Below are 22,443 nucleotides of genomic sequence, written 5' to 3' on the forward strand. Positions count from 1 at the left end.
CTCAAAGAGCTTTATATTGTAACCCCTAAGTTTTATAAAGATACTTCACAGACTAACAGTTTTCTGTGAAATAATTTTGTTAAATAATATTTATCTGGAAAAAATTACTAAAAAAATACTGTTTTTATGCATTTCATAAATTTAACGTCACATAGAGCTAACATCAAACTGATCTTGATTCGTCACCAGCTTTGTTTTGTGCCGCTCTTTGTATTCACTCACCCTCTATGCTTATATTAATATTAAGTGCTCCAATACGCTAAAGAATACTTCCAATAAAACTGGGATACTTGCCTCTGGTGAATTTTACTGGCAAGAGATCCCCCCACCCCTCCTACCTATGTTCTTCTTCGAAGTAACTGATTAAAGACGCAATCGGTTCCTGACTCATACTATTTAATGGCTTTGACATTTTTAATTAGAAGTATCACAAATTTTATCAAAACAAGCGCAAAAAAGCGTTTATAACCTCTGATTACGAGTATTACCATTAATATTCTGAAGAATTTTGCATACATATGACAACGGTATCGATTAGTACCAACAGACATCGAATTTTACATATCTATTCGGTTACATGTTCGGACGCATCAGACTTCATTCTATCTTTTTTTTTACTAGAGTAATGCGAATTAGTAAAATCAGAAGGAAAATTCCGCCCTTATTTTAAAACGAATTTTATGTCTTTACAAATTGAATTTGGCAATACATTCGACGACATTGATGACGTGAATTAGCCGTTTTATTGAAAGGACTATACGAAAACATTACCTCTTTCAATTTTAACTGTTTTCTTGTGTCATAGTTTGTACTGTATTAAAATAATCTTGAAATCTATAAAATTATGTTACAAGATAGTTGGTCTCTCATAATGTATATATACATCTTTTTCTCAAGTAGGATAGTGGGTTGAAATATATAACATTAATTCGCCATTGCTGTTTTAAATAATTGGGCTGCTTAAGACTATTTAATTCTTATTATGAATTTTCCATTGTTTTAAATAATTGATTAGTAACTTTAACTCTTAGAGATATTTCAGGAAATCTATTTATACTGTATCCAAAAATAATAGAAATTAAATGATTTGTTCTTCATATATTTGCTTTTCCCGTCACGACTTTAACCAAGCGCAACAGCGAAATACCCATCGAATACCAGACACCAATGTTTAATTTAATGGGTTTTACGGATTTACGTCGTGCGTACGGTTCCCGCCCTCAAGCTTGGATTATACTCCGGCCCTTAGCGGGCCGCAAAAATCAATAGAGAGTTGCCAGCCGCGTTCCTCCGTACTCCTGCTGGGCCGCTGGCATCGGCACTGCTTCCCCGCGATGACCGTCGACCGCAGGAAACGCACGCCGTGCAGAAGAGCGCCCGGGGGCACCCACGCCGTGTCGTGGTGGCGGTGCTCTCGACGCCGCATCTCGCACGTAGGTGGCAAACGGTGATTCCTGCGATGTATCGTGGACTCGATCTAATTTTGCGCGAACGGGCCAAATGCCATTTCGTGAACCGTATCATTTTTTCTCTCTTCTCGGGCTCGTAACTTTTTCAGGAAAATGGATATGAAAAATAAATAATGTATCATTGTTGTCTGTCGTGTGCGTCGACTTTCGACCAGATTCGATATAATTTGATGGTTTGCTTTTTATTCTGTTTGAGGTTTTTTTCTCGATATTTTGCCTTATTCATACGCTTGATGCTATATAGATGAAAGTAGACTTCGCTGATAGAAGCGTTTTTACTTACTGATATCCTTTTGTATGTCTAAATATAATGACGTTTACTGATTTGCTATTTTTTCTTATGTCTAAAACTTAATTCCGTTTTAACGAAGTTAGTAAAAAATACAACTAATTAATGCTGTTACTTTCTAAAATGGTTACAGACGTATTATTTTTCTGTAATGCTGCCTATATATTCCTCTTATTTTATATTAAACAATATTCATGTATTTACGTGGATTAAGTTATTTTTTCTTAGCATAGAAAAATCTAAATAACCTAATTAAACAACATATTGTTTTTTAACTGCTGCTAACAAAATATTAGTTTCAATGAATTACACAATTGATACATCATCTGACAGATTTACAAAAAACAGAATGTGTTTTTTGGCAGAAGATAACATAGACACATAAAGATAACGAAAAGAACTATAAAGAAGGTGTGTAGTAGTTTTTGAAAGCATAGCATTAAGTAAAATTATAAAAAGAGGAAACAATTATCGCTAAATGTTATGTTAAAAACTGGATCGCTCTAGTGGGACAGTGATAAGAATGTATTTAAAAAAATTCAGTTACAAAATATTCTCCTTTCAAACAATAAATCTGAGATTTGTTGTTTCAAAAAGATTCAAGTTAGAAGAAGAAATTGATACCGTTGTTAAATCTAATTCTGGTGGTATTCCTAAAACAGTTATGTGAAGGCTTCAAAAGTATGAAGGGAGTGATCGTAATCAGTATTGCAATATTGTCAATAGCTATTGATTCTTGAACATATTTAAAATAAAATTTCTGTAGACTTGTACCAATATTTCTATTCCCAATAATTATATAGACCCTTATAATTTGAATTGAAAGATTGAAAGAGATTGTGATAGTTTGAGTTTATAACATTTTTTATTCTTATTATATTTACCATTATTTCTAATTCTATTTTCTTAACACATATTTAGTGAATTTTAGCTGTTTTTCAAAATTAGGACACGCTTTAATTTGAATTCGGTTACGTTAATTTTATTATAAACGCTCGGGGATGGCACCCTACTACCGGCAATGTTTCAGCTGGTGCCTTACCATCCCATCGGGTGGGTCCGCTTCTCCGTTTCCAAGGCTGCTGGTAGAGAAAATATATTTCAGAAAGGCGACGAACTTGACACTTTAATACATCGGAGACTCGGGGCAAGTTAACCTTTAGTAAAATGTAGCGTACACGTAAACGTTCTCGTAAATTTAAAGGCCTTATTCATGGACGTACATGAGTGCCACGCTGTTCGGCTGTTAACGAAACACCTCAACTAGACAAATAGTTAGAAGCGGTTCTTTTCCGGTCGTCTTTTACATTTTACTAACATTTTCCTTTTTCTTCACAGACACCCACTCGTCTGAAACTAGCAGAAAAGGTAAAATTGGAAAAAAGTCTAAAATTGTTTGTCTACATTATGGGGCTTGACATTGTGAGAACACAACTTTATTGAGACACATTTGTTAGTCTCTTTTTAAAATAATTGAGTGGAAAAACATTTTATGGATAACCTAAAATATGGGGTCATAATATTTCAGACCATGTGAAAATATGGCCTAAATGTATGGTAATTGGTTTAAAGTCAAGATGCGCATTTCATTAAGATTGGTTTGCAGTTAACATTCGTTAGTGATATTGTTTAAAATTATAATTTTGTCAACGTGCTGCTTATATAAACAATCAGGTTAAATTTGCCTTTATTATGACCGAAAGTCACCTTGTGAAATTAATAAATATCTGGAAAAAGCTTAATTTAGTTATTTAGTAATCCTGGTTTAGTTATTCAGTATTCTGGTAAATTTAACGGCAAGCACGTTGACTGTAATTTAGAGTCAATGTTAGAAATATCCACTAAGTAAACCATTTATAGTAAAATGGGTGCAACAAAATGTAAAAAAATGGTAGATTATATAAATATTATATTCATGGGTCTTTTATTAGATGATCTGTCTATAGACTATTTCACTTGTTATTTCCCAGCCCACATGAATAACGTCATTGTTTTTCTTTTTCCTATTTTAGCTAGATTATTTTCTTTATTCTCAACATTGATTATAATTTTAATGCAAATTGCTAGGGAAGGGTTGTGAATGAAACCGTTCCTGCCTTGATATCATTCTTAAATTAGGTGATTATTAGCTTAACAAAGAGAATGGATTTTAATTTCGTTTTGCTTCATACTGCCTAAAACTCATCAAAAAGTTTAACTGCTCCACCGAGATCGAACGAGGGTCGTTCGCTACAAAATCAGTTTTCATATTTCTTTCGGTATAATTTCGCGCCAGATAGCCGGCCCGAATTCATAAAAAAGACAATGGTTGAACCATTGAGTTTGAATTTTCGTTGTATGAGACGTTAAGTGGTGATCATATGACTTTGATAGCTTTACTTTATAAGAAGTTTCAACATTATTTCAATCATGTTAATTATCTTGTTAGATATATTATATAGGATATCGGATAAAAATATTGGCAGATCAACGATGTTGAAATTCAATTTTAAAAATTATTAATTAGTTAAAAAAATTGGTTCCGCCCGGGATCGAACCGGGGACCTTCTGCGTGTAAAGCAGACGTGATAACCGCTACACTACGGAACCTATTGTGAATTTTTTTTATGTTACTTTCTCGATCTATAGCTGACCTTATTTGGAATAAATATTTATAATTTTCATTCACGACGACTTAGTACATTCACGAAGTACATTCTTCGTGTCCTGTTTTCTCAATTCTAACCATATTTTCAAGTTTAAGCTTTAGTTGCAATTGCAATTCTTTGTATTAAATCCTTAAGTCCTTGAGTGTTTCTTCACTATTCAGTTGGTTTATTTACAAATATATCCAAATCATGTATATAGAGTGTTTCTATTTTCTTGATAAGTTTCAATAAGGAAAACACAATTTTATAATTTCGAATATATATCGAAATATCTTAGAAATGCGTTTCATTAGTTGCTTATAAGTTCTGTGATAATTTTTTCACTTTAAAAAGATATTCAGTTAGAACAATTAGCACAATACGTATTAATAAAGAAATAATTTCCATAGTTTTCTACAACTTTTGCCTATATCTCCGATAACATGACGATACCGTATTGAAAGAACGTGTTGGTTTGGCATCCCAATCAATCCCTTTAAGCAGATCTTCAGTATATTGAATTCCTACGCAAACCAAAACAGGTTGCACAGACCGCTATGCCTAATGAATACGCTGGATGCGGTATACATTTTTGTACTTGGGATTATCGTAATATATTCACTTTTCATTCTCAGTCACAATGTGCTAATACTAAATAATGGATAATACGCTAAATCATAGAAAGCTCATTTTTACTGAAAAGCAATGATAAAGTGACGATTAAATGGTTTGAGGTGGTATTTTTACCTCGTGTTGTAACACCGGCTATTATTTTATTTGGAGAAATATTTAAACCATCGAATTTGACAAGATTAGATAGTTTACATTGATACTTCGCATTTTCATTAATAGATAACACGGATCAAAATGTATATCAATATCTAATATTTATTCTACTTATCTTCTAATGTATGGATTCTATACCTGAGTATTTTTCTATGACTATTACCTATTTGTTCCAAAAAAATAGTTTTTCCCAAAGTTTAAGAGGGAATCAGATATAGTAAATAGGGTTGCTTTTTTAACAATTCGTAAAATTCACTGATTTTATTTATTTTTTGTGCGTTGTGTATATGGGACTGGCTTTGACCGATTTTTTATACTAATTTCACAGATTTTTGTTTTAATTCAGAATCAATGGGTCCAAGCTTCAGTTCTGGCTATTAAAGGATGAACAAAATTTTTAGCGTATGCTTTCTGAAATATAGGACTTCAGTAATCGCTACTATTTCCACTGCATGGAGCTTCTATTAAATTTTTCAAAATGAATCGATGACTGATATCGATACTAATATCGAATGAATCGATAAACAATTAATTGAAACATAAAACGGTAAACCTAATTTATTCTTATCGAACACAAAACCTATGGAGCAATCTACTCGAAATAGTTCAGCTGAATTCTCACAGTTCTTGTGAAGTAACATAAAACGGCAAACCTAATTTATTCTTATCGAACACAAAACTTATGGAACAATCTCCTCGAAATAGTTCAGCTCAATTCTCACAGTTCTTGTGAAGTAACCATGTTACTAGATATATCTCCATCTAGACCGGTTAGATGCCTACTACAAACGAGACTAAGGGCAAACGCTTAGTAGACGCCGTCTCTTCTGTTGTGTTATATATGTGTTATGTTATTTTCCATTTTCATTTTTTCTGTTCGGAGTTACAATTATTACAATTCTGTATAACCTTAAAAGACGTATCCTTTTTGTACAAGAAAGTACAGACATACCAGCAAGATGGGAAACAGGAGTGGCCAGCGACGAACAATACTTTGAAATATAATATACACCATTTTTCACATTAAAGCGTGGATTAAAACTGTTATTATCGAGTAAAATGTTGACAAAAAAAATCACCCCGGTCAGTTATTTGGCATGTAAAGTAGACGTGAATATAGCATGAAATGTAATAATTATTTTTTAATTATCATTTTACACAATATATGCAGAACATTTTTATTCAAAATTAAACCAAAAAATTCATTTAAAATATTTAGCAATATTACAGTACATTAGCTTCATGATGTAGAAAACTTAAAGAAAAAGCAGACATTCGTAATATAGTAATTATTAAATGTTCTTATATATTAAAGTTTAATTAATAAAAACTAATTGGTTCCGTCCAGAATCGAACTGGGAACCTTCTGCGTGTAAAGTAGACGTAATAACTGTTACACCACGGAAACTGTTATAATTTAAAGATCATATTGTCTCAAACATAAGAATCGATCCACTTTCATTATTTTACTCCTAATAAACTACTTGTAGTATGTTCTATCAGTTCAAACTACACCTGAAATATATTAATTGCATGTCCCGTTTTTTCATCGTGGATTAGATGGAGGTTTCGTGGAGGTTTTATTGCCGATCTCCTAAATTAAGACAAAATACTAAGAATTTTTGTAAATCTGGTCCTTTAGTTTGAATGCATTATTATTATTTATTTTCATTCAAAAACAGAAAACAGAAAGTTACTTCGCATAAAACATAATTATCGACATATTAGATCATGTATATGATGTAGTTAAAATATAGTGATATATAAACATATAGATATTAGAATGTTATTTAAATGTTATATATATATAAATAAAACAGTCTAATGGGTTAATAATTTTAAATATCATTAAATATTAACAAAATGAGATATTGGTTGCGCCCGGGATCGAACCGGGGGCCTTCTGCGTGTGAAGCAGACGTGATAACCACTACACTACGAAACCTGTTGTAAAATAAAAAAATTCAGTATATACATAAAAATAGAAAATACATGATAATAGTATAGTAATTCAACATTTATTCTCTCTTTAGTTACAATTTGTTCAAGAGACATATCGACTTTTCTTTTGTTTTTCAACAGTTTCAACGATTTAAGATCTTGTTACTTTGAAACAAGTCTTATGATCTTCTAAAAACATTGCGTATTTATTATTTTGTTTGTTATGCGTTGCTTGTAATATTTGTGACATTAAAAGTACATTATATATTATAAATGTATCTGGTATGTATCGCAATCCCGTGTTAAAATTGTTTTGTTGTATAATCTGTTAAGTTATATTGAATTTATATTAGTCATATCTATCTATTAATTATTCATGGGGTATTGTAAGAACTAAAACAAATATAAAAATATGGTAGTCTAAATTAGACACATCATGGTAAATAAAATCAAAAGCAGGTTAAGCTTAAAAGGAAATCATTCTAGTGGTTAATCAGAAGATACTCCCAACTTGCCCAAATGGAATTATGAGGTGCAAATATGGGGTTCCACTAAAACTTAAAACCGACTAATAATCCAACGCTGCCAAAACAAAGTTCATTGATTAATTATCGCCATGTAACGAACGAATAACTGCACTATGACATCGCCTTGAAACATGAAATAGAGCTACCAAACCACAGCAACGTGGAGGCAATACAGCTAATGGACAACGCGCAGGAGAATACTGAAGTGAATTAATTTTAATTACTGGTTTAATTTAATTTATTCTTCAGTCATTTTGTTGGTGTATTGATAAATCTTTTTTGGATAATGGGATTTTTGAGATGTTGTTATTTTTAAAGATTGCATGTTCAGTATTTTTCAATACGTTACGTATTATTCAAATTCTATACTATTCAATTAGGCATTTTCACCTTCTTTTGTAAATTATTTGAGACTTATTTTTCGATTGTTAAATTGAACAAATTATTTTTCTGAGAGGCTTTCTTTAGATTTCAGATAGATAGTTCAGTTCTAGATAATGTAATGTGTGTAAAGATATAACAACAATTGAATATAATATAGCGATAGTTGATATTAAATACTGAGTTACATCTTGACGTTATAATATTTTGTGATGGTAGCGTTTACAAGAATTATTTTGCTGTAGAGCCCTCTTCTATGCCGACAAAACTCATATACAAAAAATGACCATTCTTCGGGTAATTTCCATAAAGTAGGGCAATATTTGAAAGGGAAAGGACCACGCTATAAATTTGCGGGCTTTATAACTTTCTATATATACATATTATTACGATAGAATCAATATTATAAGAGAAGATTAAATAGAAGTGATGACTTGTTGAATCAGAAGGATGCTACCATTTCACTTTTATTGTATTGTAACATGGATTAGATGTGCTTAAAGATTTGAGAGAATCTTAATTTAGCGTCTGTCAAATCGGCAGTGTTCCTGATAGTTTCTGATCGTTATAGGGACAACATGATTGGGCGGAAGAGATTTAAGATAGGCTAGATAACCTTGTAAATTGAGGTAATTTCTTTTCTTCAATCTATATTAAGGTACATTCAAATTACCATATGAACAGAATCATTAACAAAGGGTGTATGGATATAAAACATATATATTATATAAATAAGTAATATATATCATTTAATTTACGTTTAAATATATACTTGTGATTTACGGAAACTCATTGAGAGTGTCATTTCACCTTAAAACTGTCTTAAACGCAAGCTGTAGCGTTTAAGACAGTTGTAATACACATGTTAAACTAGTTTTCGTGAACTCCGGTTTTCCAAATATCAATGGTTGAGAGTTCAATTAATCTTTGAGAGCTATGTATCTTATGATCCTATTTCCGGTTGCCTATGCTTTAAACTACCTATATATTAATGAATGTATATATGTAATATTATTAGATATAACTTATACAGTTTTATATCAATTAATATATAACTTCAGCGCGATTTCTGTTTATACAAAGTTAAGTAACTAACACTTCTTTTTCGATTAGCTATTTACATATATTAAATAATATAATAGTAGTTATTAAACTACTGTTAAACTGGTGTAAATTGTTTACTAGAAACAATATTAGGGAATTAATAATCCGTCTTTATTTATTTAAGAGCTAAACCGTATTTGATAATATATTGTATCTTTAGAAATAGAAGCAATTTTATATTTTCTCTATTGTTCAGATGCACTACAGATGGCTAGTTTTCGCCATCGAATACCGAGGAAACTTTTGATGATGCTTCCTGATGATGGCCGCTGAGTTGGTTGACTGCTTAAAAATAGGAAAGTAACACATAAATGACATACGGAAACTATAGTAGTCGATCAACACCCAATATTTTAAAAATATTTGCTGGGAGAAAAGATTTAAAAGAACATAAAACTGCTATCAGATGAGAGTATATTATAAATTACTTTTAAACTAGGTTGACATCACTCTGCAAAACAAGAACGAAAATAAATCGGTAACAGGTTCCGTAGTGTAGCGGTTATCACGTCTGCTTTACACGCAGAAGGTCCCCGGTTCGATCCCGGGCGGAACCAATTTTTTTTCCATAAATCCTTAGTTCTGAATAAAATAGATCTTTCCATTCATTTAATGATAAGATTTAATAATTGCATTAAGCTTTTTTTTCATTTAATGCTATAAGGTTTTAAATGGAAATAATTAGATATTGTACTTGAAGGTAAGTTTCTATTGGTTTAACTAGTCATACGAAAATAAAATGGCCAAAAAAATTATTTGATTTTTTTTTGGGTCTTGAGTTATTTTGTTATCAACATTGATGAATCATATTGAATATGCACATTATTTAACTATTTGTTGACCGTTGTCATTAGATATTATTGGAGTACAAATCATGGAACTATCACATCAAGATTAAAGTTAATTACTTTTAATCCACGAAACGATATATTCGATTTGAACAAAAGAGGTTCCGTAGTGTAGCGGTTATCACGTCTGCTTTACACGCAGAAGGTCCCCAGTTCGATCCCGGGCGGAACCACAGAGCCTTTTTGTGAATCAAAAGTTGAATATAGAATTTTAAATCCACAGACTTAGAAAGAGGGGTGGCATTTCTCTTTTTTGATTATTCTATAGAACTGAAGGTTTAGTAAAAATTACTTTCTGTACTTAATACAGGAAATAATAAGACATACATTGAGTTGAGTTACTGTATTAAGGTTATAAATCATTATAAATTTTAGAAATACTAGAGTATATGTATTCACCATGACCATGAGAGTGTATGCAATAGAAAATAAATTTTAAAATTTATAATGCAATGTGTATATCTAATAAATAATGCAATTAATAATATATTTTATAATAGGGTTATTGCATACTAGTTAATTTTGTATAAGAATTAATATTTTATATCCACATAAGTATGTAAATGTTGATTCTCTCATTTTTGTTTGACTTTAATTCGAATGCAGTTCTTCTGATAAACGAAAATAGTCAAGAGTTGTCAGGACTGTTGATTTACTGCCGTTCCAATTTTAACGTAAATGCAGTCTTTGTGTAAATTAAGTCGTAAATGCGGTCTTATCGTGTTAGAACTTATAGTACTTATAGTACTTAAATACCAATTATCAGAGGTTAGTGGTACTTTGAGCGACTTCGATTTACCTTTAATGGCTAGGCACCTTAAGCCATAATAATATTATTTTATTTCCGGTGGATTAAACTACCTGTGTTATATGTTAATGAACGTAGATGTAATTTTACCAACAACAATTTGTTTAGTTTTATATCAATTAATACTCGAATATACCTTGAGCAAAGTTTTCTGCTTATTTAGGTTAAGTAGTCAGTAAAAGGTTATAAAAATTGGTTCTCTTACTTACTAATTTTTGTTGTAATTTTGTCACAGTTACTCAAATTAACTACTTAATAGTTAATCTAGTTATATAATAATGAATAAATAGTAAAATTTCATTTTAATGTACATTCGCATGGTTGTAATTTTCTCTCCCTTTAAATAGTAACAATTAATAAATATTAAAGTAATAATATTAATAATTATTAAATCTCTTATTTAAGTGGAAAGAAGCACGTTGTTAGATGAAGTTGTTGAATAGAGTAATAGAGAGAAAACTCAATAGGGGTCTTTGGAGAAAAATTTTGCTTTACCCAACATCCAGATGGGGCTATATCGGACATTCAAGTAATTTGATTGGTTAATTTAAATCTCCATTATAGGCACCTGTAATAAAAACGTTCGATTGGTTCTTTGATAAGTTTGGCACGTGACAGCTCTGACATAATTTACCACTAAGATTTAAATAAAAAAGGAACATTTCTCAAATAAATTTATTAACTAATATTCAATAAATGAAATAAATATAATATATATATATATATATATATATATATATATATATATATATATATATATATATATATATATATATATATATATATATATATATATATATATATATATATATATATATATATATATATATATATATATATATATATATATATATATATATATATAATATATATATATATATATATATATATATATATATATATATATATATATATATATATATATATATATATATATAAACAAATAACTTTGGTGAACTTTGGAACAAATCAAAATTATCTCTTCTGTCTTTTCGTTTTTTCATATCTCTTTAGTGCAACAATTTAATACGATGTATTAAGAGTTCTGTATTTTTATTTTCTTCGACTGAAAGCAAACTATGAGTCTTTTATTATTAATATTCTGTTTACCTCTTTTATGCAAAATTATAAGGTGTACATTATTATTTTTAATATTCTGCCTGGAACATCATTAGGTAGTGCACAATTAAAAGGTTTTAAATTTAGATTTTCTGAAGATATTTAACAAAAAATATGTTATATACACTATCGACGTGGCAGTACCAAGGGATACAGTAAAACATATAACTAAAAGACCTATTGACAGTATATTAAAATAATTCTCTGGGGCAAGCGATATTGCCTTGCCTCGTTTGTTCGTATAGGAACATCTGGAATTCAAGGTATAGAGTCAAGTTCTAATTTCTCAACTCCTGGTAATACATTCCCCGTTTATATTGAAAGTACTGATGATGAGCACTTTAAATGATTTCTCAAACACGAAATATGTATATTCCTGTATGCAGAAGCTCTAATAGATCCAAAAATATTTCAAACTATCCTGGTTAAGTAATCCTAAGCCAATATATTTATTTGGATAATTACACATTTTTTTTCTCTAATACAATGAGGGGGTTTAAAGTATATAATAAAATTTTAATTGATGATACTTTAACAAATGTTCTTACTTGGGCAATAAGCACTATTTAAGTCCTGATTTGCTTGCTTTGCTTTGCACCAAAATTCCTAGTGTATCATTTTCTATCAACTTCGGTTAATCCTCTCTTAAAAGATTTACATTCAGTAGCTACTATTTCAGTGATTGTTGAACTGTCAAATAATTGATCCAAAAATAAAAGTATATTGCCGTTTGTATAGCTTATTTCGAAGGTGGATTAATTTTTAAAATTAAAAATTAAGTATTTATATGTTTATTAATATGAATAATCTTACCCCAACTTACAATAAAACATGCCGTAACGATAATAAATGTCTTTGATACTTAATCCAGTCAGTTTGGGATTTTAAATATATCAACCATTTTTTTAAAGACAGCCAACTACTTCTTTCAAGTAAAACGATTCTGCATTAACATACTTTACTATCTGTGCATTCGTGTGCACAACACTTCCTAGATTTCACTTAACTTGTTGTACTACGGACTTATATATACTAATGAACTAATAACTTTATGTCTAAACGTTATAAAAATCTAAGCGCATTATTCCTTACGTCAGGCATACTGAAAATGACGCCTAAAATATATAAAAAATAAACGCACCATAGAAACGAAGTGAGTCAATCAGATCCCGTCGTGGCTTTTAGCATAGTGATTAAAGCACGTAATAAATTAAAAGTAGCGACATCTAGATCTTGGACGTCGCGAAATATTTCCTCAAAATTTCCTATAAGTTAAATTTCTATTTCTCTATGTTCAAAGTGTAAGGACTTTACACGGGAGATCACTTACTAATTACGATTGGAGATAATCTTAAGTATTTGATTGTTATACAATGACATGTAGAAGATCATACTATATTTAAATTCATTACTAATCCGTGTTACTCTAAAACTTTTCGATATGTCGGTTGAAGGGTCCGTTGGTAGTAAACGTTTTAGCACGTGCACTTCATTGAAATCGTGCACATTTAATTGCTTGGCTAGTGCATTCAGATACATTTTACGGTACTTTCAGTACTTTACATTGCAACTTTCGGCCACACCGTTATGGTTTCCAAGGGCATACTGCGCTGAATTAGGTTGTGACTGGCATAATATGGGGCGTCAACGATGGCACATAGCACTTTATTCTGGAATCTCTGAAGGATGGCTATGATTTGCTAGTAGTACCCACAGTTCGATTACCGATTCGAGACCTTGCCTCATCCATATGGCGCTAAGAATTGACTTATACAGCAATATCTTATTATCCAAAGATAATTGGGATTTACGCCGTATGAGCCAATAGATCTGATTCAGTATAAGCCTGAATTGTTGACGCTTTATTAGTGCATGTTATTTCTAAATTAAGTGTCGATCGATATGCATTCCTAGACATTTAACATTTGATTTTGTCTCATTCCCTTTGATTCACCATGTTTTCAACAACAAATCAATTTTGTTGAGATGAAATTGGAGCTTCCTTGTAGCTGATATTGAGCTGATACTGATCCTAGTAAGAAGATAAAGCCGCCATATAGTGAGTATTCGGTGCCATAGTGGTGTTTAAGGCTGTTATATAAGCCGTATACTAGAGATATTGCCCTGTGGCTTTATATTACTTTAGTAGGTATTTGGGGCAGAAGATTTTTCAATTTAACTTGAGGTCTATTGTGCCACACCTTATCAAAAGTTTGAGATATATCGAGGAATGCTGCCGAGCAATATTTTTTATCGTTTAAGTTTTTAATTATTTGATTGACCAAAACTGTCTGTGAACTTATTTTCTTGTTCCGTGTTTGTTATGGAAACCAAATTGATGCTCTGGAATAATAGTTCTTTCTTCTGTAATTACTTTGAACGTTTAGATGTATAGTTTCTCGAAACCCTTGGATATCATAAATGAGCCACTTTCTAAGTGCTAGGGAAATACTTTAGCCATAACTTGGCTTTAAATATAAATATTATTAACTTGAAGCACTTTTCTGATAGGTCTTGTAATATTTTTTCAGTTGTTAGATCAAATATGGAAGATATTTTCACAATAAATTATGGTAATTTGTTATTGTGAGGTTTTAATAAAATTAATTTCAAAAGTAAATGTATACATATGTTTGTTAGAATACATTTATTTACTTTCATAGGATTTAGTACCATACTCATTCTCAAGGGAGCGTAGCGAGTTTTTTGTCAATAATTTTATATTAAAATATTTTTGCAGCAGTTTGATGCCTGTTACTGTAAATTTTAACTTTTTCAGAACCACCCAATGTTGAATCGATTCTTATTAGGAACAATATCCTGTCATTGCCATAGTGGTAATACAGCTTACGTAAAGCTTTATCGTGTAATAGGATGTAAGACCAGTTTATCAATAGCGCGTGCCGCTAATGGTAGTTAATTAGGAGCAAATGTCACGGAACAGATGACGGTCTGTTCGCGACGTTATCGCTGCTGGACATGTGAAAGCTAGTTCGACCCACGGACACTTGCTGACAAGTATTGACTAGATGGTGGAAGGTAATAATTATGGGCCATCATGACGATTGCTGGCTGTTAACTGCGATAACGATATGTAACTACAATCGTCACCTGTTTATTTCTATTTCACGCAAGGGAGATTGTTCAGGTTCACTTAGTTTGGATATTATCGTTTAGATTGTGTTAGTGATATTGTTATGTTTTCTTTACATTTTCTACATATATATTGAGTTTGTTTAATTAGTTTTGTATTTGATGAGGAATTCTATTTTTTTGGTTGGTCATGTTGTTTTTGATCGATTATAGAATTGTAAATTGCCTCATATATGTTTTGGCAGCATACATTTTTTGAAATATATTAGGAATTTTATTAAAGGACTACTTTCAAACTGCCAAACAATGAACACAAACTATTATTATAATCTTGCAGAACAACTGGATATAAAAAAACCATGAAAAGGGATTCGATTTATTTAAATCCTCTTTCAAACTACATTTCATTTCTAATCTATTTCAAAAAATATTGGACAAAATACATTAAACTGAAGTTATAAAAAAATGTTCGTCGAGCAATAATATGTGAGGTCGACGACACTACCGCACTTAATACCACTACTGAAAAATTTATCAAACTAAAGTTCATATTCAACGTAATTTATTTATGATTTGGACGTTTAAACTTTAGGGTTTGGCCTGAAATCAGGATGAAAAATGTTTTATATTAGGTGCTTTCATGCACTTTCAACATTAGAACTGTTCCAATATCGTGGTTTTATTACTTACCAAGCAAGGAGAGCCATCCACATCGACATCGAAACGGAACATTTATGGCCATAGAGCCATGGTGTCCATGTGCATATAGTGTGATCAGTGTAGTATATTACGAGCGTCTGAAACCGAATGAAACTGTAACTGTAGATCTATTGTTGTTATTGTTGCGATTTTACTACTCTTAGCAGTCTTGTGATTCTACTTTCATGAATCCTCAACTTCTTGAGACCGTAGTGAATTGCTCTCGACTGGTCCAAATCTTTTTATTATTTAAGCTTACAATTGGATTGGAACTAAGCAGAATGATTGATCTGTTATCCGTAGGTGGGGATTTAGCCCCTTTTTAACAATCACAGCGCTATACTTATTTTTTAATTATATAGAAAATATTGCAGCTTCAGAATGAAATTTAAATCATTAAATCTCTAAAGATAGGAAGTTTCACTTGAGTTTTTGGATCACATTGTATTCAAAATCAAAGTAATAGCAGTGTTGAAATAAACAAAAGCTAACTAATTTTTTCGGTGTACTCTTGAAATAATTTTGGTTCTAATTAGATGCAGGCATTGATTACAACTGTTGTCAAACAGTCGATCTGAAGTTAGAAAATTGTTTTCACTAAATAATATTATATTGTTTTATGTGGAATAAAGCAACAATTATTGAAATAATTTTATAGAAGTTCTAGGAATGTAATTATTTACGAATAGTCGTATATGTGTACATTTAGCATGTTCACTGTACTTAGAAAAAATATCACTTTTTTGGAGTTTGGAGCCAGTAAAGCTCTTTAACGTCAATTTATAGTCAACCAAATAGTTCATTAATTTATAAAAAAGTTAATTTTAAATTTTAAAATAAAAATAATTGCGACTTGTTCTGTACGAAACCGTTTCAGTTTAATTTTTAACAGATGGTTTCGTAGTGTAGTGGTTATCACGTCTGCTTCACACGCAGAAGGTCCCCGGTTCGATCCCGGGCGGAACCATATTTTTTAATTTAATATGTAGTTTGTATAGGTAAACGGTGGTGAACTTAATAAAATTGATATGTATTCAGTAGAGTTAGTAATTTTTACAAACGTCTGTATAGTAAGCATGTTAGGATGTACTTCAGGCTATTGGTTTTAGATAGATAACCGCCTCTAACAGTTCATTAGACACGTAATGCGCACACTTATTTATTTGGAATTAATTTACGATGGTTATATTAAACTTGCAGTATCCGACATTTGGACGTCGTAGGGTTAAACGGGTCCAGGTGGATAATTATTAACTCTGACATAAAAATCTTGTTATCGAAGAATAAATTCGATTTGGCCTTGCTAATCTATTTATTTCCTTTGGTTTGTTATAATTCAAAGTTGTTTTGATTTAGCAAGAATAGTATGTACCTTCCTCAAGTTAAGCGTGGGACTAGATGCATACCAAAATATCTTTTGAGATGCTAAAGTTGTTGTGCTGTCTCCGTAAGTTACCATAGTTGCGGTTAGTTATTTTTGCGGTTAGTGTATCAGTAGTATACAACAGGTACAATATTGATCTAGTATATTACCTTTTATATATACACGAATGCAGTTGAGAAATATATTTTAACATTTAGATCTTTATTTACTTGCTTTGCCAGTCTATATACTTGTTCTGCAGTTTCTTGTTTATTGAATAACACAAACTGATATACTGCAATCATATTTAATTTCGCTCCTTATTAATTGTTTAGTTATCTTAACATTAACTTTAACTTTACTTGACAGTAAGTTTTCAGCTTTTTCTTTATGGTGTTTAGTATTCTTTAAGTTCTTTTCATGTTCGGTCAGCTCTTTCAATTTCAAAATGCTTTGTTAGATTTTCATTTATTTTCTCCCGTTCTTACGTGTTTTAATTTTTTTGTATATTTCTTTTCCCTTCTGCTTTCTTCTGAATTATGGTACAAGTGTATATATATATATCAATGTTAGTGTAATAACGTAGTGGTTATGTTAAAAAATATGTGTAAGCACGTAGATTTCATAAGAATACGTAATGAATGAACTGAAGCTTTTACCAACAATATGCTACATGTTTGGAATAAGCATGGACACATAGACTACATGACATTCCAGGCATACGAGATACATTTAGAGTATATTAGACCGTATTTAAAGTGATTTACTGAAGAAAAAAGTATATTAATAAATTTGAGTAACATAATAAATATCCATTTATATCATTGATTATTTTGAGTTCAGTTTTTGAACTTTCAATCCTAACAATTTTTGCAGTCTAAGAATACTCTCTAAAATATTGAAAACCAGTCCAGATAAACCTATAGTTGGTAAAAAGAGACTTTAAAATTTATGTAAAAATAATTAAATTTTATTTAAGTGCACCTGCTCTCCTCTAGCCAGTCATACGATTTTTGTTACTCCATATAGTTTCATTTTTAATATTTATATAAAGCTTAAAGAAAGAGCTTGTTTACATTCCTATATTACATATCAAAACTGATACATACAATCGATAAAAATGTACTGTTGCAAGATATGTTGCGTTATAAATATAAAAAATAACCTAACAAAATATCCGCATATGCAGGTAATCGCCCTAAATACACCTTTATTATTAAAGACATAATTTTAAAATTCGCGGGGAAATAAATGATTTAAGCGGGGACTCGTTGGTCGTAAAAACTAATCACGTAAATAAAAATATGACCGTTAATAACGAGGGTCGTTTTTATTGCCTATACTGTATTGCCGGTTGGGGTGAATGTGACGCTTCTTATCAAGAACACAAAAATATAAATGAAATTGTAAATATCGAAACAAAATTTCATTTTTAATGTTTTAATATTTCAAATGTGTTATGGCATGTGTTTAGAATTATTTTAAAAGTAATTCATGTTTTTCATGTCTACGCTATAGTTTTTTGTCAAGACTCTGTAAATAAATCTCAAATATCTTCATGAAAGATATTAAACTGAAGCTGAAATTGAAACAAAGAATGAGGTTTTCATAGAGTCGTCAGTTTCTCCCACCTAACGTTATTTTTATTTTTTTAGCTACGAGACATGTTTAAGCCAATTGCATCAATGTTGCTAAAACAGATTTCTGAAAGAATGGTCTATGTGATTGGTATGGAATTTTGTATGCTGTATATAATTTTCATGATTTTGATCATATGTAACAATTCAATCAATAAGTAGATAAACAAATTTTAAAGGGAATTGTTTAATTTCCTTTTCTTTTTTGATTTTCTTTTATGTAATTGGTTATAATCAAATATTTTATATTAAGTTTTGGTTTGTACTACGTCTTTTCTTTTTAAGTTTGAAATAGCAAATTTGACTGGTTAATTTTAAAACAAAAAACTTAATGAACGAAAAAGGAAATTGAAAACTATTTAAAAAGTAAGATGAGTACGAATATATGAATAAGAATTGATGATATATAATGAAATTATTTCGTGAATTATTTCAATGTACAATATTAGGAATTGATAACTTTTTTACATTTATTAACATAAGTTGGTAAGTATAAAAATAGTGTTCCGTACTATTTTTAAATTAAATACATTTTAACTGTTTATCACCATTGTCATCATTATGAATCCATAGCCCGCCCTTGGGTCTACTTCTCAATCAATACGCTGCTATTGGTACCACAGGACCATATTCTTCACTAAATGTCGGCACAGTTGACGATCAAACGTTTGTTAGCTGACCTGGCCTTGGACAATGTTTGTTTTCTATTTTACAGATCGCTTTCTATGATATTGGTTAATGTCTTTTTCGCTAAATCTTCCATTCGCCTCAGAAATTTGTCAGAAAATGGTTCACTTTGCATTAGAAAGGCATATCCAACAAAATAACGAATAACTTTATTTCTGATACGATTTCAGGGAGAAACATGTACAATTAGTCTTAAACACCACACATCATCAAACATTTGAAAGATCTCAAGTTTACAGATATCAGACTGTAACAGTGTCCAAGTCTCGGAACCATACCGACAAATTGTTCCACACTCCCAAGTTCACCATCTTAGAAAAGCAAAAGCTCCTCCAACAAGAGTCTCAATTGTTAATACTTGTTTTGAGTTTTTGCTTTATGAAGAACTTTCTTCATTGTTTGAGACATTCATCATGTGATTTTACGAAGGTTTTTAAATGTTGTTAGAAAATAAATCTGGTGCTATTTTTTAAAAGATAATGGATTTATAAAAATCTATTAATACATGTGTTTAGAGTGAGATTGATAATTTATTTTATAAAATATCATGATAAAATACTGCAATCTGCTATGATAATTTGAGCAGTAACCAAAGCAAATTAGGTCAATGCACAGTGCCGGATGCTAAACGATGTTGGAGGTGGCGAATATATTGATATATTTTTGTTTTTAAAATTCTATATTTTACCTTTACTGCCCCCTGAATCTTCCAATGCCCTTGACTTTAGATATATCTCGTATTTTGCTATTTTGTTGAAAAATATTTTAAAATAAAATATATTATAAAAATATATTTTTTGATTCACTAATATATGTTGAATTTCTCTAGTTTTTTAATATCTCTATATATTAATTCGCTTATTGAAAATTTCTCCTTCCTTTTTGAGTAAAATGGGGACATCTGGAGACATGAAATATGGCAAGGTTAAAGCCTACATCGAGGAAGAAATTTCAAGCCTTATATTTTTGAGTAACATGCACTAAAATAAACAAATTCCAATAAAACTAAATACATCCAAATCATGCATCCAGGAATACACACAAACTATATAAATAAAATATCAAAACAAATATTTGAATCAAAATAACTTATCTTATATGTTCCTTTCGAATTGCTTTTTTGTTAAAATCTCTTAAGCACCACCTATATGTTATTAATAATTTCGATTTGTGATTCTTGATTGGCTGATTTCGAATCTATAGATATATTGTCTATTTTGTTATCCATGCCATTTTCCTTATTTGGTTCTTCTGCTTCTCACTGTGTGTTTCTTTAATATGATTTTTCTAATTTCTTGTCTTGCAATTTAATCAGTGTCTTCTCTCCCCGAGCACTAACTACATTATCTGCTAAAAGTTGGTGCCCATTATCTTCTCATATATAATATTAAGTGTACATGCTTGCACAGAGTATTCTTTATCGTATATTCTGGACAGCTACACATATATATATACCCACAAATCTTACACACTCTACAATACAAAGTATTACAACTATTCTCGCAGATTTAATTGATATTTACATAGTATATTTTGATGTAATGTTTAACTTCAAATTTCCTGAATTATGTTGAACTGTATGTATTAACAATTATATGATCCTGATGGATACTAGCGTTTGGTCTTTCAACGTTCAAAATCCTGTTCCAAATTATCAAATCTACCAGATCATCTAACGAATGTAATAATTTTTCAACTGGCGCCCTAGCATTCCTTCTAAGTGTATTTATTTTTAATACATTGTTCAAAGATTCTATTGCCATATTTGTATTGATTCGAAATATGTTTTAAAGTATCTGTGGAATCAGAAAGATATAAGTAAAATTACAAATAGACAGAAAACGTATACAAACATGACCATATTTGATTCTTACCTTACTATAACCTTCAGTTCCATATTATTTAACATAAAAATATACCCTTTGTTCCTAGCAATCTACAAAATTAGTGTTATAGAATGATAATATTTTACTAATAATTCATAGTAATTTTACCTATGAAATAATTATATTACCTCAACAAAATGTAAATACAAAATTAACCTAAAAGTGACTTCTAACCACAACTGTGGTAAATAATAAGGCGTATATAGAAAAGGACGCGTAGTTGTGAAAACTATCAGGCTAGATTAGAACAAATGCGTTCTAGCCAATCGAAACTTATATGGGCATGGATGTATAGGTTTTTTACTGTCGTCTGATAATCCTAGTCGTAACCCAGGGCCTCTGTCGCCCGCGAAACCTTTCTATCCTGAACCCGAAGCAACATCAGAACAAGGCTATTTGGTTCTAGCTGGTCATCCTGGAAAAAGTAAAAAACGCTTGAAACGATATTAAAACGGAAAGTACGCATGTTAAAACATTACTAAACGAATTTATTTAATTATAAGCAGAGTTATTTAAGATTTTGTGTTACTCTCGGTTACTCTCGTATTGGTGGAACTATTAAAGAGTTTTGGCAAGTATGAATAAGAAATGACTAAAACTACGAATAAGAAAGAATAAAATAAAATATAAGGCAAATTAATAATAGGCTGTTTACAAGGGTGAGATCGAAGCAAAGAAATAATCAAAAAATCAACGAATAAGAAACAATCGAAATAAATAAGCAAAGAACGATACAATTTTATTTAAAAATTTAGATTAAGGTATTATTATTTTACTTAGCCTGGTGTACTTATTGTTTTTACAATATATACTTTAGGTGAAAAGAATGGGTTAAAGATAGAAGCTATATGAATACATATATGAAATATTGAAAATATACAGCAGTTGAATGCAGCAAAATGATTCATGCATAAATGTTTTTATTAATCTCTTGGAACGTCAACAATCTGCCCGTGGGCAATAAGTATTATTGTTTGATTTCCGTTATATTATATAACCATCCTAACATGTAGAAGATCACTTCAGTAAGTGATCTGCTGTACACCTTATAATCTAAGGCTTATTATAGATACTATTCTAACTTATTTTAAAGTATATCCTAACTTATTCTGATGACTATTCTAACTTATTCTAGAAATTATTAAATTTTACTCTATGTGTCTATTAACCAGTTCGTAT

The 22,443-nt window shown here is 30.4% G+C and overlaps 1 protein-coding gene and 5 non-coding genes across 6 annotated transcripts in view; 4 read left to right on the plus strand and 2 right to left on the minus strand.

The window, feature by feature from the left end:
• LOC143190836 (uncharacterized) overlaps positions 1 to 22,443 on the plus strand; it is a 419,968-nt gene that overhangs the window by 265,168 nt on the left and 132,357 nt on the right. The window lies entirely within an intron of this gene.
• On the minus strand, positions 4,275 to 4,347 carry TRNAV-UAC (transfer RNA valine (anticodon UAC)). The gene has a single exon. It is a non-coding gene; the product is annotated as a tRNA-Val (tRNA).
• On the minus strand, positions 7,044 to 7,116 carry TRNAV-CAC (transfer RNA valine (anticodon CAC)). The gene has a single exon. It is a non-coding gene; the product is annotated as a tRNA-Val (tRNA).
• TRNAV-UAC (transfer RNA valine (anticodon UAC)) lies at positions 9,609 to 9,681 on the plus strand. The gene has a single exon. It is a non-coding gene; the product is annotated as a tRNA-Val (tRNA).
• TRNAV-UAC (transfer RNA valine (anticodon UAC)) lies at positions 10,073 to 10,145 on the plus strand. The gene has a single exon. It is a non-coding gene; the product is annotated as a tRNA-Val (tRNA).
• TRNAV-CAC (transfer RNA valine (anticodon CAC)) lies at positions 16,586 to 16,658 on the plus strand. The gene has a single exon. It is a non-coding gene; the product is annotated as a tRNA-Val (tRNA).

Source organism: Rhynchophorus ferrugineus, unplaced genomic scaffold, assembly GCF_030347505.1.
Source record: "Rhynchophorus ferrugineus isolate W39M unplaced genomic scaffold, kcgeb_rfMv2 rfM2, whole genome shotgun sequence".
NCBI classification, from domain to species: Eukaryota; Metazoa; Arthropoda; class Insecta; order Coleoptera; family Curculionidae; genus Rhynchophorus; species Rhynchophorus ferrugineus.